Raw genomic sequence first — 18,035 nt, 5'->3', positions numbered from 1 at the left:
ATTTGTGTTTTATTTTCAGATGTTGTATTCAAGTTTAAATAGCGAGTGCGGTTTGGATTAATGGCTCTTTCAGAGGCTCAGAAATTTCTGCAGCTGGAGGAAGTCAGCAAGTTACCTTACAGAAAGTGAGTAAGGCAAAGATTTTGGAATTAGGAAATACATTGCAGTTGACATTGCCTGACAGAGTACGGAAAGGAGAGATAATTGTGGCGAACGCATTTGGAATTGTCAGAAGCACAATCAGAATCGTTGGAAATGGCGGGAATTCATTTACAAATGAAACTGACTGAAATATGAAAAATAATTGAAACTCCTTGAATTACAGGCGAAAGGAAAGGGAGGAACAGCATGCAAAATAATTAAAACGATCTGAATTGCAGGCAAAAGGAAAAAAAGAGACAAGGGGAAGAGAGAAGTAAAAATTGAGAGACTTTGAACATCGGAAACTGGCCTTCAAACGTAAACGTCGGGAATGATTGGCGGAGGTAAAGGGCAAAGTACAGTGTGAGGGTAGTGATGAGGATTGTGAGAGAATGAGGGGCAGAAAATAAATCAGGAGATAGAAAAGGCCAATACAAAAGGCAATGTTACAATAATCATGTGGGACTTCAATATGCAGGTGGACTGGGAAAATCAGGTCGGTAGTGGATCCCAAGAAAAGGAATTTGTGGAATGTCGAAGAGATGGATTTCTGAAGCAGCTTGTGACAGAGCAGACTTGGGAACAGACAATTCTGGATTTGGTGATGTGTAGTGAGGCACAATTGATTGGGGAGTTTAAGGTGATGGAGCAGTGACCACAAATTATGGAATTTACCCTGCAGTTTGAGAGGAAGAAGCCGGAATCAGGTGTAAAGGTGTTCGAATTAAATAAAGGCAACTACAATGACATGAGGGAGGAGCTGGCCAGAGTTGTTTGGTAAGGGAGCCCAGCAGGGAAGACTGTCGAACAGCAACGGCAGGAGTTTTTGAGAGTTATTCGGGGGGCACAACAGAAATTCAACCCAGTGAGGAGGAAACATGCCAGAGGGAGGATGATGCATTCATGGCTGACGAGGAAGTCAAAGACAGCATAAACACAAAAGAAAAAGCACACAAAGTGGCAAGGATTTTTGGGAAGCCAGAGGATTGGGAAACCTTTAAAAGCGAGCAGAGGACAACTGAAAAAGCAATAAGGGGGGAGAAGATGAAATATGAGTGCAAGCTAGCTTGTAATATAAAAGAAGATGGGAAGAGGTTTTTTTTCAATATATAAAAACGTAAGAGAGAGGCAAAAATAGCCATTGGAACACTGGATAATGAGGCTGGAGAAGGAATAATAGGAAACAAAGAAATGGCAGAGGACCTGAATAGTTACTTTGCATCAATCTTCACGGTTGAAGACACCAGTGGGATGCCAGAGCTCCAGCAGAGTCGGGGGGCACAGGTCAGTGAAGTGGCCATCACTAAGGAGAAGCTTCTGGCGAAACTGAAAGGTCTGAAGGTGGATAAATCGCATGGGAGAAATGGACTACACCCCAGGGTTCTAAAATAGATAGCTGAGGAAATTGTGGAGGCATTGGTGGTGATCTTTCAGGAATCACTGGAAACAGGGACGGTACCAGAGGACCGGAATGTAGCTAATATAACACTGCTGTTTAAGAAGGGAGGGAGGCAGCAGACATGAAATTACAGGCCAGTTAGCCTGACGTCTGTCCGATTTTAGAGTTCATTATTAGAGATGAGATCGCAGAAGTGCATGATAAAATGGGACTGAGTCAGGACGGCTTTGTCAAGTGGAGCTCATGTCTGACGAATCTGTTAGAGTTCTTTGAGGAGGTAACAAGGAAGTTAGATAGGGAGAACCAGTGGACCTGATTTATTTCGATTTCCAAAAGGCCATTGAGAAGGCGCTGCACAGGAGACTGTTAAATAAGTTAAGTGCCAATGGTGTTGAGGGCAAGATCCTGGCATGGATAGAGGATTGGCTGACTGGCAGAAGGCAGAGAGTGGGGACGAAGGGATCTTTTTTCAGGATGGCAGCCAGTGACTAGTGGGGTGCCTCAGAGGTCGGTGCTGGGAACACAACTTTTCACAATATGCATTACCGATTTGGAAGAACGAAATGAAGGCACTGTTGCTTCGTTGGCACATGATACAAAGATACGGAGAAAGACAGGGAATATTGAGGAAGTCGGGGGGGAGGGAGGGCTGCAGAAGGAATTGGACAGGTTAGATAGTGGGCAAAGAAGTGGCAGATGGAATACAATGAGAAAGAGTGTGGGATTATTCCCCTTTGCAAGGAGGAATAGAGGCAGAGACTATTTTCGAAATGATGAAGAGCTTAAAAAAATCAGATGCACGAAGGAATTTGGGAGTCCTTGTTCAAAATTCTCTAAAGGTTAACCTGAAGGTTCAGTCGGCAGTTAGAAAGGCAAATGGAATGCTGGCATTCGTGTCGAGAGGGTCCATACCAGGGTCAGGCCCGCACCAGGCTCAGGCCCGCACCAGGCTCGGGCCCGCACCGGGTTCAGACCTACTCAGGTTCAGACAGAGTAGCGGTTCGGATTCACGCATCGTTCGGACTCAGAAGAGGCTCAGAGTTACAGAAGGCTCGGACTCAGACCATGTACAGATTCACCTCGCTTCACAATTACAGAAACATTGAAATATGGTAAAAGCAGGAGTAGGCCATTCGGCCCTTCGAGCCTGCTCCGCCATTCAGTTTGATCATAGCTGATCATCAACTTCAATATCCTGATCACCCCTTCCACCCATATTCCGTGATCACTTTAGCCCCACGAGCAATATATAATTTCTTCCTGAAATCACGAAAGGTTTTGGCCTCAACAACTTTCTGTGGGAGTGAAGTCCAAAGATTATCTGGGTGGAGAAATTTCTCCTCATCTCTGTTCTAAAAGTTTGATGCTTATCCCCAAACCATGAGCCCTTGTCCTCAACTTCCTGAGCATCGGGAACATTCTTTCTGAAACTCCGCTGTTTAAACCTGTTCCAATATTATATGTTTCACCCGAATAAACTCCAATGAATAAAGCCCATACGACTTAGTCTCTCTTCATATCACAGATTGCCATCCCAGGAATCAGCCTGGTAAACATTCGCTGTACTCCTGCTATAGCAAGGACATCCTTCCTCAGATATGGACACCAAAACTGCACTACTCGAAGTGTGGACTCAGCAATTTCCTTTACAGCTGCAGTGATGATGTGGAGATGCCGGCGTTGGACTGGGGTAAACATTGTAAGAGTTTGAACAACACCAGGCTTAAGTCCGACAGATTTATTTGGTAAAATTTCATTCAGCAACTGCAGCAACACATATCTATTCCTGGACGCAAATCTTCTACCTCTGAAAGCCAGCATACCATTGGTCTTTTTGTACTGCCTGTTGAACATGCGCGCTTACTTTCAGTGACTGGTGCACGCGGACACCAAGGTCCCGCTGAGTATCCACCTCTCTCAATTTACACCCATTCAAATAACAAACTGTCTTCCTGGTATTGGTGCCAAAGTATATAACCTCACATTTACCCACATTATACTGCAACTACTTTGCAAATGCCCACACATTGAGCCTGTTGAAATCTCACTGCAACATGCCTGCATGTTTCTCACAGCTCACACTCACCCACCTTTTATAGAACATAGAACATAGAACAGTACAGCACAGAACAGGCCCTTCGGCCCACGATGTTGTGCCGAGCTTTATCTGAAATCAAGGTCAAGCTATCCCAATTCCTATCATCCTGGGGTGCTCCATGTGCCTATCCAATAACCGCTTAAATGTTCCTAAAGTGTCTGACTCCACTATCAATGCAGGCAGTCCATTCCACACCCCAACCTCTCTCTGCGTAAAGAACCTACCTCTGATATCCTTCCTATATCTCCCACCACGAATCCTATAGTTATGCCCCCTTGTAATAGCTCCATCCACCCGAGGAAATAGTCTTTGAACGTTCACTCTATCTATCCTCTTCATCATTTTATAAACCTCTATTAAGTCTCCCGTCAGCCTCCTCCGCTCCAGAGAGAACAGCCCGAGCTCCCTCAACCTTTCCTCATAAGACCTACCCTCCAAACCAGGCAGCATCCTGGTAAATCTCCTTTGCACTCTTTCCAGCGCTTCCACATCCTTCTTATAGTGAGGTAACCAGAACTGCACACAATATTCCAAATGTGATCTCACCAAAGTCCTGTACAGTTGCAGCATAACCCCACGACTCTTAAACTCCAACCCCCTGTTAATAAAAGCTAACACACTATAGGCCTTTTTCACAGCTTTATCCACTTGAGTGGCAACCTTTAGAGATCTGTGGATATGGACCCCAAGATCTCTCTGTTCCTCCACAGTCTTCAGAACCCTACCTTTGACCCTGTAATCCACATTTAAATTTGTCCTACCAAAATGAATCACCTCACATTATCAGGGTTAAACTCCATCTGCAATTTTTCAGCCCAGCTTTGCATCCTATCTATGTCTCTTTGCAGCCTACAACAGCACTCCACCTCATCCACTACTCCACCAATCTTGGTGTCATCAGCAAATTTACTGATCCACCCTTCAGCCCCCTCCTCTAAGTCATTAATAAAAATCACAAAGAGCAGAGGACCAAGCACTGATCCCTGTGGCACTCCGCTAGCAACCTGCCTCCAGCCGGAAAATTTTCCATCCACGACCACCCTCTGTCTTCGATCAGTTAGCCAGTTACCTATCTAATCGGCCAACTTTCCCTCTATCCCACTCCTCCTTACTTTCATCATAAGCCGACCATGGGGGACCTTATCAAACGCCTTACTAAAATCCATGTATATGACATCAACTGCCCTACCTTCATCAACACACTTAGTTACCTCTTCAAAAAATTCAATCAAATTTGTGAGGCACGACTTGCCCTTCACGAATCCATGCTGACTATCCCAGATTAATCCACATCTTTCTAAATGGTCGTAAATCCCATCCCTAAGGACCTTTTCTATGAATTTACCAACCACCGAAGTAAGACTAACCGGTCTATAATTACCAGGGTCATTTCTATTCCCTTTCTTAAACAGAGGAACAACATTCGCCACTCTCCAGTCCTCTGGCACCATCCCCGTGGACAGTGAGGACCCAAAGATCAAAGCCAAAGGCTCTGCAATCTCACCCCTTGCCTCCCAAAGAATCCTAGGGTATATTTCATCAGGCCCAGGGGACTTATCGACTTTCAGTTTATTCAAAACTGCCAGTACATCCTCCCTCCGAAAATTTATTTCCTCCAGCCTATTAGCCTGTAACACCTTATCTTCCTCAAAAACATGGCCCCTCTCCTTGGTGAACACTGGAGAAAAGTATTCATTCATCACCTCGCCTATCTCTACTGACTCCATACACAAGTTCCCACTACTGTCCTTGACCGGCCCGAAACTCACCCTGGTCATTCTTTTATTCCTCACATCAGAGTAAAAAGCCTTGGGGATTTCCTTGGTGCGACTCGCCAAGGACATCTCATGTCCCCTCCTAGCTCTCCTAAGCCCCCTTTTCAGCTCATTCCTTGCTAACTTGTAACCCTCAATCGAGCCACCCGAACCTTGTTTCCTCATCCCGACATAAGCTTCCCTCTTCTTTTTCACAAGACATTCCACCTCTTTCGTGAACCATGGTTCCCTCGCTCGGCCATTCCCTGCCTGACAGGGGCATACCTATCAAGGACACCCACTATTTGTTCCTTGAAAAAGTTCCTCTTTTCATTAGTGCCTTTCCCTGACAGTTTCTGTTCCCATCTTATGCCCCCTCAGTCTTGCCTAATCGCATCATAATTACCTCTTCCCCAATTGTAAACCTTGCCCTGCCGTACGGCCCTATCCCTCTCCATTGCAATAACAAAAGACACTGAATTGTGGTCACTATCTCCAAAGTGCTCCCCCACAACCAAATCTAACACTTGGCCCGGTTCATTTCCCAGTACCAAATCCAACGTGGCCTCACCTCTTGTCGGCCTATCCACATATTGTGTCAGGAAACCCTCCTGCACACACTGCACAAAAACTGTTCCTCCGAACTACTTGACCGACAAAGGTTCCAATCAATATTTGGAAAGTTAAAGTCCCCCATGACAACAACTACTTTTATCATCTGCAAATTTGGAGATAATACATTTAGTCCCATTTTCAGTACAATTAACATACAATGTGAACAATTGGGGTCCGTGCACAGATGCCTGCAGCACCCCACGAGACACTGACTGAAAAGATGGAGTATGTGGACTTTAAGAGAGAGGTTGTGCTGGAATCTTTGAATGGCATCAAGTTAGATAAATCGCCGGGTACGGATGGGATGTACCCCAGGTTACTGTTGGAGGCGGGGGAAGAGATTGCAGAGCATCTTTGCGTCGTCGATGGAGATGGGAGAGTTGCCGGAGGATTGGAGGATTGCGGATGTGGTTCCTATTTTCAAGAAGGGGAATAGGGATTGCCCAGGAAATTACCGACCGGTGATTCTAACCTCAGTGGTTGGTAAGCTGATGGAGAAGATCCTGAGCGACCAGATTTATTAGCATTTAGAGAGGTTTAGTATGCTCAAGAATACTCAGCATGGCTTTGTCAAAGGCAGATCGTACCTTACGAGCCTGGTGGAGTTCTTCGAAAATGTGAGAGAACACACTGACGAAGCGAAAGCTGTAGATGTGGTTTATATAGATTTTAGCAAGGCGTTCGATAAGGTCCCCCATGCAAGGCTTCCGGAAAAAAGTGAGAGGGCGTGGGATACAAGGGGCTGCTGCCCTGTGGATCCAGATTTGGCTCGCCCAAGGGAGGCAGAGAGTGGGTAAAGATGGGTCTTTTTCTAGTTGGAGGTCGGTCACCAGTGGTGTGCCCCAGGGTTCTGGGACCCTTGCTGTTTGTCATTTTCATAAATGACCTGGATGAAGAAGCGGAGGGATGGGTTGGTAAGTTTGCCGACGACACGAAGGTTGGTGGGGTTGTGGATAGCCTGGAGGGATGTCAGAAGTTACAGAGGGACATAGATAGGATGCAAGACTGGGCGGAGAAGTGCCAGATGGACTTCAACCCAGATAAATGCATAGTGGTCCATTTTGGCAGGTTAAGTGGGATGAAGGAGTACAATATAAAGGGAAAGACTCTTAGTACTGTAGAGGATCACAAGGATCTTGGGGTCCGGGTCCATAGGACTCTAAAATCGACCCCGCAGGTGCAGGGGGTGGTTAAGAAGGCGTATGGTGTGCTGGCCTTTATCAATCGAGGGATTGAGTTTAGGAGTCCGGGGATAATGATGCAGCCACATAAGACCCTCGTCAGACCCCACTTGGAGTGCTGTGCTCAGTTCTGGTCGCCTCATTCCAGGAAGGATGTGGAAAAGATTGAAAGGGTGCAGAGGAGATTTACGAGGATGTTGCCTGGATTGAGTGGCATGCCTTACGAGGATAGGCTGAGGGAGCTGGGTCTTTTCTCCTTGGCGAGACGTAGGATGAGAGGAGACCTAATAGAGGTATATAAGTTGTTGCGAGGCATAGATCGGGTGAACACTCTGACACTTTTTCCCAGGGTGCAAATGGCTGCTACGAGAGGACACAGGTTTAAGGTGCTGGGGGGTAGGTACAGGGGAATTGTTCGGGGGAAGTTTTTCACACAGAGGGTGGTGGGCGAGTGGTATCGGCTGTCGTCAGTGCTGGTGGAGGCAAACTCAATCGGGTCTTTTAAGAGACTCCTGGATGAGTACATGGGACTTAATAGGATGGTAGGCCGAGAAGGTAGGGATATGTTCGGCACAACTTGTGGGGCCGAAGGGCCTGTTTTGTGCAGTAGGTTTTCTATGTTTTTCTATGTTTCCAATCAGAAAAAGGCCCATTTATTGCCAACTCTTTGCTTTCTGTCTGCTTACTGGCTTTCTATCTATCTCAAAACATTGCCTGCAATCCCATGCGTTTTCATGTTACATGGTAGTTAGTTTTGTGAGACCTTGTCGAAAGCCTTCTGAAAGTCTCAATAAACCCATCTGCTCACATCACTTTCTGAACTGTAATGTCTGGGGACACCTGCCCGCACTGGACCTGGTCGTAAAGGACCGGGTAGTAAACGAAACAAGACACAGCAACACCACTCCATCCACTTCCCTAAACTCCCACACTTACCCCAACTCTCAGTGCTTCACTCTTTGCAGCTTGGAGCTGCCTGTGGAGCTCCCTGAGTGGGCAGACTTCAGGAAACGTTGGCTCTATTCTCTCTCTACAGATGCTGTCAGACCTGCTGAGATTTTCCAGCATTTTTCTATTTTGTTTCCGGTTCCAGCATCTGCAGTATTTTGCCTTCACAGAAAAAAATCCAAACGGTTTTAGTTTCAGAGGGGTTCGATTAGTGGAATTGTTTGCGCGTTTGTCACTAAACATGAACTGACCTGCTGATTATTCCGAGTATTTTCTGATTGAAAAGTCAGGAATCACTCAGTGAAATTAAAAAAAAAGGAATTTCTGTGGTAGAGCACAAGGGAGGATGGATTACATGACACCAGGAATGGTGGACAAGGAAACACTGAGCCAGTGATAGTGGAGCCTGTGTGGTCGAGTGGTTCATAGTCAATGTTTCCACCGCTATAGCCCGGAATTGATGATAAACTGTTAACTAAACGGCACTTTGCTCAGCACGTACCGAGTTTCTCGAGTCGAAAGTATTTGAACATGAAGGAAGAAGACATAATTTGTTTCAGTTGGTTATAAAATGTTGGAATGACTGTGTGACAATGTCAGTAGCGAAAGTGACCTGAAATGAAGCGGTGGAGACAGAGATGGTTATCAATGAATTTCAAATCTCTGATATTAGCTTTCCTGGCGTCCCGTGGTCAGGTTTCGGCGCCATGTTCCGCGTTAGAGTCCCAGGCAAGTATTAAACGAAAACACGCCTCACAGTGTCTGTTGAGGGAGAAACAAGATTAATCCGCAGCTGGATAAATTTTATCAGAGCTGGAAAAATCAGAGATGTAACAATAACAATAAACTCTGAAGAAGAATAAGACGGCAGACATTTATCACAAAAGCAACTGACACACATGTCAAATTCTTCCTCTTTCAAGTCTCCTCGATTAACTCCTTGTTCTCCATCTCGGATATTTCCACCTCCATCAAATATCACGCACCTGAATATTCAATCCCCTTTTCGCTCCACCGATAATGATACACCAATTCCGCGCTGGGCGCAGGAATTGGCTCCATAGCTCAGTGGTTGCAGCAGATAGGGTGTAAGGTTGGACAGTTTAAAGTTTATTTATTAGTGCCACAATTGAGCTTACATTAACACCGCAATGAAGTTCTGTGACAATTACGTCGTCGGCAGAACTGGCACCTTCTCGGGTAAATTGACAGCTAATTTAGCATGGCCAATGTACCTAACCAGCACATCTTTCACTCTGTGGGGGTAAGAAGGAGCACCCGCAGGAAACCCACGCAACACGGGGAAAGCATGCAGACTCTGTACAGACAGTATCCAATGCCGGGGACTGAAACCGGGCCCCTTGCGCTGTGAGGCAACAGTGCCACCATGTTGCCAAAAAGGTATTCTCTTGTTCATAAACAGAGAAAGAGCAGACAATGTTTGAAAAGGTGACCTAGTTTTTTTTAATTAATTAGAAATGAGCTTCCCTGGCTGGCCAGCATTTATTGTGCATCCTGGTTGCCCTGGGACAGTTAGGGTCAAACACTTTGCTGCAGCTCTGGAATCAATGTAGGCCAAGACGGATAAGGGACGGCAGGTTTCCTTCGCTAAAGCACATTACCGAACTCAATGGTTTTTTTTCCGACAATCGACAATGGTTTCATGTTCATCAGTGGATTCTTAATTCCAGATAGTTTTTATTGAATACAAATTCCACAGCGTGCCTTGGCAGGATTCAAAACCGGGACCCATAAAATTGGATGAGTTTCTGGATTAATAGTCTCGCGATAATACCACTAGGCCATCGTCTTTCCTAATATAAGCGTTTATGTTGAAAGAGATTTGGGTGTGTTTGTATAAGGAACGCAGGAAGGTAGCATGGTGGTGCAGCAAACAATAGGAAGGGAAATGACATTTTGGTCTTTATTGCCAACAGATTGCTGTATAAGATTAAAAACACCAACTTACATTTATACAGGGTTTTGTTGGGAGCAAGTGTGAAATATTCGGCGCAGTTCTGATATCCACAATGCTTTTTTTTCAGAAAAAAGGCTATCCTTCCATTGGAGACGGTCCACTTGGTAGGTTCCTGCGATGAGACAAGCTTCTCAAGACTCTAATTCTGCGATGAGATCAGCCAAGTTCTCCTGGGATGAGAGGCTGTGTAAATTGGGCTGAAATTCCCTGAGAGGCAATCTTATTGAACCTACAGAATACTGAGCGATTGTTTCCCAGTCTCAGATGAGGACTCATCGGAGAACTGACACACAAACACATCCAGCCAAGACTCTAATTCTTAACTTTAATTGCATATTTGAAATGAATATATATTATAGCATGTGATATGTATGATATCAATATTCATGAAATAAATAATGTTGACAACTCCTGACAACAGTCGAGCGGCAACACTTGAGAAATATTTTTATTGTTGCCTCCGTTCACAAGCCGGAACTGCGCGACAATGAATGCTTATGGGGAAAATAAAAGTACAACCACCGCCTCTGGATGGTACTGAGCCACCAACCATTTGCTTAAAGTCGAACGCAATAACGAATTCCGCCACTTAGACGAAGACACACTATATTAGGGTGTCAGCGAGTGCTGTATATATCCAACCCCAATTCTCTTTTTTTAAAACATAGTCGAAAACAACAACATGACCACATCGTTTACAATACTATGCAAGCCCTTTTGACTACTTCATTCCCCACAGTGTTGCAGCGATTTAGGGGTTTCCCGCTTCTCCCAACATGGGAAAGGGCCGTTTGATAGAGCAGAAAGGGACAAACTGTTTCCACTGACGATTGTCAGTAATCAAATAATTGGGACTGAAGGTAATTAAGGAAAGACCGATTCGCATTTATATCACGCTTTTCCCGGTTGGTGGACGTCACAATGCGCTTTGCAGCCAAAGAAAGACAGTCACAATTGAAACTAAGGCAACAATTAAGACAAGGAAGGGGTCACTCTGATTTGAACCGGGGGCCGTTTGATCTGCAGTCAAATGCTCTACCACTGAGCTACGCCCCCTCAGCTGTCAACTACTGCTCGGGATCCAGCATAGTCTTATTAAGTGGTGGAGGGGGATCCAGTGGTCAGACTGCATCCCGCTTTGTCTCAGAGTTATTGGTTTCTGAGTGAAGTCGGAAAGCTTAGCGTTTAAGTTCGCGAGATGTTTCCTTGTGATTTGGCTGAGATTTGGATCCAGGTCTCGGAGATGTTTGTGTCAATCTAATCGATAAAATCTACCCCATTGTCATACAGATTTGACCTTGTATCCCCATCTCTATTGGCAGCGCTTTGCAGCCTATCACTGACCTTCACTATCTGTGTTTGTTCTTGAACTGTTGCCCATGTGACATTTCCAATTCGGAGTAAAGATAGATCTAACTCCACTACTTCCGACAGAGCTGTTTTCGATCAGGAAACAACTCAGGTTTGTGAAATAGATTAGCAAAAACTTTAAATCTTGGCACATCGAAACCGATCTATGACCCTGAAAGCGCCAAATCCTAAGCACTGGACCATCAGGGTTTCATTCTCCTGGTTCTCCCATAGACTGGATACAGGAATATGCACAGTGCCAATTATTCACAGTAGCATTCTCCTTCCAGTCTTGTGCACGTTGTTCAGCTTTGAAATTATTCATCTTTTCACATTAGCTTCGAGTGTGATGAAAGCAGAGCAGTGATAAGCTGAAGGTTTTCAACAGATTTACCACACTAAGGTTTATAACAAACACTACTCTTTGAATGTGGTGAGCCACAGTGAAATTTAATGCAGTAGAAGGTAACTCACTCATTCTGACAGTAGGTACCAGCAATTGCAATGTAAATATGATGTCGAGATACCGGGTTGGACTGGGGTGGGCACAATAAGAAGTCTCACATCATTATGTTAAAGTCCAACTGGTTCATTTGCTCCGATAATAAAATCAATTTGCTTTATTTTAACAGCGTTCCGAAAGCTCCTGACTCCAAATAGACCTGGTGTTGTAAGACTTCGTAATGTAAATTTGAATCGTTGTGGGTAATTGACAGGATTGTGGAATGGGGCAGATTTTTCCTTCTTCCTGATCAACCTGCCACAAGTATCTCTCCCGTTTTCGACCAGGAACCACACCCACTCTCCTTAATTCATGTGTTGCACGAGAGCAATGAATCATCATTCCCTAACCGTGAATCGAACCCAGACCATGGCAGTGAAAGCAGCGAATTTTATCAACGAAACCAACACGGAAATTGAGGTGACCTGAGCATTATTGAGCAATTGTGGGCGTGTGTGTGTGTGCGTGTGTGATTTGGGGGAAAGGTCACGTGCTCCAGGGTAATCCTTGATGAATGAAGCCACCAACCTCTTTTCGCTGAGCTTTTTGTGTTCTTGAGAAGTCGTCCTCTGGGGCTGATGCAATGAGGCCAGGAGAGTAACTCACTGCACCGTCTGCAATGTGATTGCGGTGCGATTTGCTGAAAGCTGTTAATTTTATAAAAATAATCTTTTTGCGAATTGTAAATGAAATGGCCTTCAGTACCCGGTAAGAATTCGCACAACACCAGGTTAAAGTGGAACAGGTTTGTTTGAAATCACGAGCTTTCGGAGCGCAGTTCCTTCATCACTGACGCTGAGGATTCACCACATTTTTCTGTCTTTGAATGAAAGCAATAGATATCTCGTCAATTCCCCTGTATCCTGAGTGGACGACACTGATTTCAACAGTACACTGCTTTAAATGTTTGTTTTCAATGTGAAATTAAGTGGTTTGATTCCATGTGAAGCATTTAAACTTACACTCTTCCGGGAATATGGTGACATAGTGGTAAAATCAGTGGAGTATGAATCCTGTGACCCAGGCTCGCAGGTCACGATCCCACCGCAGTCTAGAACTGCAACGGAAGTGAAAGCTAGTCTCAGTAATGAAGCTTTGTTTTCTGATTGCCATGAAAACACATCTTGCAGAAGGAAATCTGCCATCCTTCTCCTTTCTGGCCTCCATGGGACTCCAGAGGAAAGGCAATGTGATTGACTCTTAACTGCCCTCTGAAATGGCCCAGCAAAATACTCAGTTCAGAGGGAAATAGGGATGGACAACAGATGCTGGCACTGACAACAAAATATATATTGCATTCGCAGCATTTTAAGAAATGATTAATTCTCATTTTGTTTCATTTCATGTGAAACAGGGTGATATATTCCAGTGTCTTATTATCTAAAACCTCAGCCTTTCACCTGTTCAAACAGGTAAGATTCAGTCAGAGAAAAGTGATCCACTGTGATCCAAAACAAGGAATTGTAGTTGCTGCGAATCCCACCTCAAAACAGAAAATGTTGGAAGGACTCATCGGCTTCAACAGCTTCTGTGGAGAGGGAAAGAGAGTGAATGATTCAGGTTGCTGACCTTGGACCCTAACTGGAAAAAAGTAGTGATTTATTGGTTTACAGATAAGTACAGAGTCAAGAAAAATAGAGAGGGAGAGGAGGAAAGAACAAACGGTGTTTTGATCGGATGGAAGGCTGGAGTGATTGAATTACAGTGAAGCTGATTATTGTTCCCACTGACACAATCTCGCAGTTCTGGGTTTAAATCTCATAATAAATGAGACCAAAACCTCTCGCTGAGTTCAGGGCTAAACAAAACAAAGAACAAAGAACAGTACAGCACAGGAAACAGGCCCTTCGGCCCTCCAAGCCTGTGCCGCTCCTTGGTCCAACTAGACCAATCGTTTGTATCCCTCCATGCCCAGGCTGCTCATGTGACGATCCAGGTAAGTCTTAAACGATATCAGCGTGCCTGCCTCCACCACCCTACTTGGCAGCGCATTCCAGGCCCCCACCACCCTCTGTGTAAAAAACATCCCTCTGATATCTGAGTTATACTTCGCCCCTCTCAGCTTGAGCCCGTGACCCCTCGTGATCGTCACCTCCGACCTGGGAAAAAGCTTCCCACTGTTCACCCTATCTATCCCCTTCATAATCTTGTACACCTCTTTTAGATCTCCCCTCATTCTCCGTCTTTCCAGGGAGAACAACCCCAGTTTACCCAATCCCTCCTCATAGCTAAGACCCTCCATACCAGGCAACATCCGGATAAACCTTCTCTGCACTCTCTCTAACGCCTCCACGTCCTTCTGGTAGTGCGGCGACCAGAACTGGACGCAGCGTTCTATACAGCTGCATCATCAGACTCCAGCTTTTATACTATATACCCCGTCCTATAAAGGCAAGCATACCATATGCCTTCTTCACCACCTTCTCCACCTGTGTTGCCACCTTCAAGGATTTGTGGACTTGCACACCTAGGTCCCTCTGTGTTTCTATACTCCTGATGACTCTGCCATTTATTGTATAACTCCTCCCTACATTATTTCTTCCAAAATGCATCACTTCGCATTTATCCGGATTAAACTCCATCTGCCACCTCTCCGCCCAATTTTCCAGCCTATCTATATCCTGCTGTATTGCCCGACAATGCTCTTCGCTATCCGCAAGTCCAGCCATCTTCGTGTCATCCGCAAACTTGCTGATTACACCAGTTACACCTTCTTCCAAATCATTTATATATATCACAAATAGCAGAGGCCCCAGTACAGAGCCCTGCGGAACACCACTGGTCACAGACCTCCAGCCGGAAAAAGACCCTTCGACCACTACCCTCTGTCTCCTCTGGCCAAGCCAGTTCTCCACCCATCTAGCCACTTTTCCTTGTATCCCATGAGCCTTAACCTTCTTAACCAACCTGCCATGTGGGACTTTGTCAAATGCCTCACTGAAATCCATATAGACGACATCCACGGCCCTTCCTTCATCAACCGTTTTTGTCACTTCCTCAAAAAACTCCACCAAATTTGTAAGGCACGACCTCCCTCTTACAAAACCATGCTGTCTGTCACTAATGAGATTGTTCCGTTCTAAATGCACATACATCCTGTCTCTAAGAATCCTCTCCAACAACTTCCCTACCGCGGACGTCAAGCTCACCGGCCTATAATTTCCTGGGTTATCCCTGCTACCCTTCTTAAACAACGGGACCACATTCGCTATCCTCCAATCCTCAGGGCCCTCACCCACGTCCAAAGAAGCGACAAAGATTTCCGTCAGAGGCCCAGCAATTTCATCTCTCGTCTCCCTGAGCAGTCGAGGATAGATGCCATCAGGCCCTGGGGCTTTGTCAGTTTTAATGTTCCCTAAAAAACCTAACACTTCCTCTCTTGTAATGGAGATTTTCTCTAACGGGTCAACACCTCCCTCCGAGACACTCCCGGTTAACACGCCCCTCTCCTTCGTGAATACCGATGCAAAGTATTCATTTAGGATCTCCCCTATTCCCTTGGGTTCTAAGCATAATTCCCCTCCTTTGTCCCGGAGAGGTCCGATTTTCTCCCTGACAACTCTTTTGTTCCTAACGTATGAGTAGAATGAACATAGAACATAGAACAGTACAGCACAGAACAGGCCCTTCGGCCCACGATGTTGTGCCGAGCTTTATCTGAAACCAAGATCAAGCTATCCCACTCCCTATCATCCTGGTATGCTCCATGTGCCTATCCAATAACCGCTTAAATGTTTCTAAAGTGTCTGACTCCACTATCACTGCAGGCAGTCCATGCCTTAGGATTCTCCTTAATTCTGCCTGCCAAGAACATTTCGTGACCTCTTTTTGCCCTTCTCACTCCTCGTTTGAGTTCTTCCCTACTCTCTCTGTATTCCTCCAGAGCTCCATCTGTTTTCAGTTGCCTGGACTTAACGTACGCCTCCCTTTTCATTTTAATCAGATCCTCAATTTCCCTGGTTATCCACGGCTCTCGAATCCTACCTTTCCTATCTTTCCTTTTTACAGGCACATGCCTATCCTGCAGCCTTATCAATAGTTCCCTAAAAGACTCCCACATGCCAGACGCGGACTTACCCTTGAACATCCTCTCCCAATCAACATCCACCAATTCCTGCCTAATCCGGCTATAGTTAGCCTTCCCCCAATTTAGCACCCTGCCCGTAGGACAGCACTCATCCTTGTCCATTACTATCCTAAAGTTAACAGAGTTGTAGTCACTATTTGCCACATGTTCCCCTACCGAAACTTTGACGACCTGACCGGGCTCATTTCCCAGAACTAGGTCCAGTATAGCCCCCCTCTCGAGTCGGGCTATCTACATACTGTTCCAAAGAACCTTCCAGTACGCATTATACAAATTCCTCCCCGTCCGGACCCCCAGCTCTAAGCACTTTCCAGTCTGTGCCAGGGAAATTAAAGTCCCCCACTACAACAACCCTATTTTTTTCTGCACCTATCCAGAATCTCCTGACATATCCTTTCCTCCACTTCCCGTGGGCTGTTGGGTGGTCTGTAGTACACCCCCAGCATAGTGACTGCACCCTTCCTGTTTCTGAGTTCCACCCGCAGCGACTCAGTACATGACCCCTCTAAGTTGTCTACCCTCTGCACCGCGGTAATATGCTCCTTTACTAATATCGCTACTCCCCCACCTTTTTTAGCCCCTCCTCTGTCTCGTCTAAAACACTTATACCCCGGAATATTCAGCTGCCAGTCCTGTCCTTCTGTTAACCAAGTTTCCGTCACCGCAACCACATCCAAATTCCGCATAAGCATTAAGGCCCTAAGTTTGTCTGTTTTACCCGTTACGCTCCTCGCATTGAAGCAGATGCACTCCAGACCTCCAGCCCCACTCAGGTCATCCCCCTCCAGAGTGCTCCTCTTCTTAGCTAGCCTTGCCCTGGCCTCCAGCTCAACCCCAGCCTCAGTATTTACTGACCTACTGTTTTGTTCCCCACCCCCCTGCCACACTAGTTTAAATCCTGCCGAAACACTCTAGCAAAACTCCCAGCCAGGATATTTGCTCCCTTCCAGTTGACGTGTAACCCATCCTTTCTGTACAGTTGCCATCCTGACTTGAAGATTTCCCAGTTATCTATGAATTTAAAACCCTCCCTCTTGCACCAGTCCTTTAGCCACGCGTTCAACTGTAGAATCTCCCTGTTCCGAGCCTCACTTGCACTAGACACCGGGAGCAGTCCAGAGATTGCTACCCTGGAGGCCTTATTTTTTAGTCGAGCACCCAACTCCCTGAATTTCTCTCGTATGACCCCCCTGCTCTTCCTACCTACATCATTTTCACCAATGTGTACAATCACATCCGTTTGACTACCTTCCTTTTTAAATATGCTTCCTACCCTCTCGGAGACATCCAGTACCCCGGCACCAGGGAGGCAGACAACCATCCTGGATTCTCGTTCACTCCCACAGAACCGCCTGTCCATGCCTCTAACCATTGCGTCCCCCACAACTATCGCTCTCTTAAACCCCTTCTTTCCCTTCCGGACCCCTGAGCCTGTCTCCGTGGAGGCGATCTGGTCCTCGTGGCTTACCCCTGGAGGGTCATCCCCCTCCACAGAATCCAAAACAATATACCTATTTTGGAGGGGGACAACCACAGGGGATCCCTCCACAGACTGCTCACTCCCTTCCCTTCTCCCATCTGTTGCCCATCCCTTTCTTTTATGGGAGACTGCCACTGGGGTACTTTCTGGCACATCACCCTTCTGACTATTACCCCTCCTAACTGTGACCCACGTGTCTTCCTTCCGAGACCCTGGTGTCACTACCTGACTATGACTTTTATCTATTAATCTCTCATTTTCCCTTACTAAACTGAGTTCATCGAGCCTCAGCTCCAGCTCCCTTACACGATCCTTCTGGAGTTGCAGTTCCACACATCTGGCACAGATATGGACTTCCGGGAGGCAAGTTGTCTCCAGGAACTCCCACATCCCACACCGAATGCAGTATACTGGCCTCCCACTCATACCAGCCATGTCATTTTTAGTTTTTGGGAGATAAAACAAAAAAGGGGGTGTAACAGAAGAAATACAAACAACCTTC

At 45.9% G+C, this 18,035-nt stretch overlaps 1 non-coding gene across 1 annotated transcript; it reads right to left on the bottom strand.

Annotated features, from left to right (window-relative positions):
• Positions 1 to 11,098: 11,098 nt before the first annotated feature.
• On the bottom strand, positions 11,099 to 11,170 carry trnac-gca (transfer RNA cysteine (anticodon GCA)). Its single transcript has one exon. It is a non-coding gene; the product is annotated as a tRNA-Cys (tRNA).
• Positions 11,171 to 18,035: the final 6,865 nt, after the last annotated feature.

Source organism: Mustelus asterias, chromosome 30, assembly GCF_964213995.1.
Source record: "Mustelus asterias chromosome 30, sMusAst1.hap1.1, whole genome shotgun sequence".
Lineage (NCBI taxonomy): Eukaryota > Metazoa > Chordata > Chondrichthyes > Carcharhiniformes > Triakidae > Mustelus > Mustelus asterias.
The sequence above is the reverse complement of the archived record's forward strand: the minus strand, read 5'-3'. Positions and strand labels throughout refer to the sequence as shown.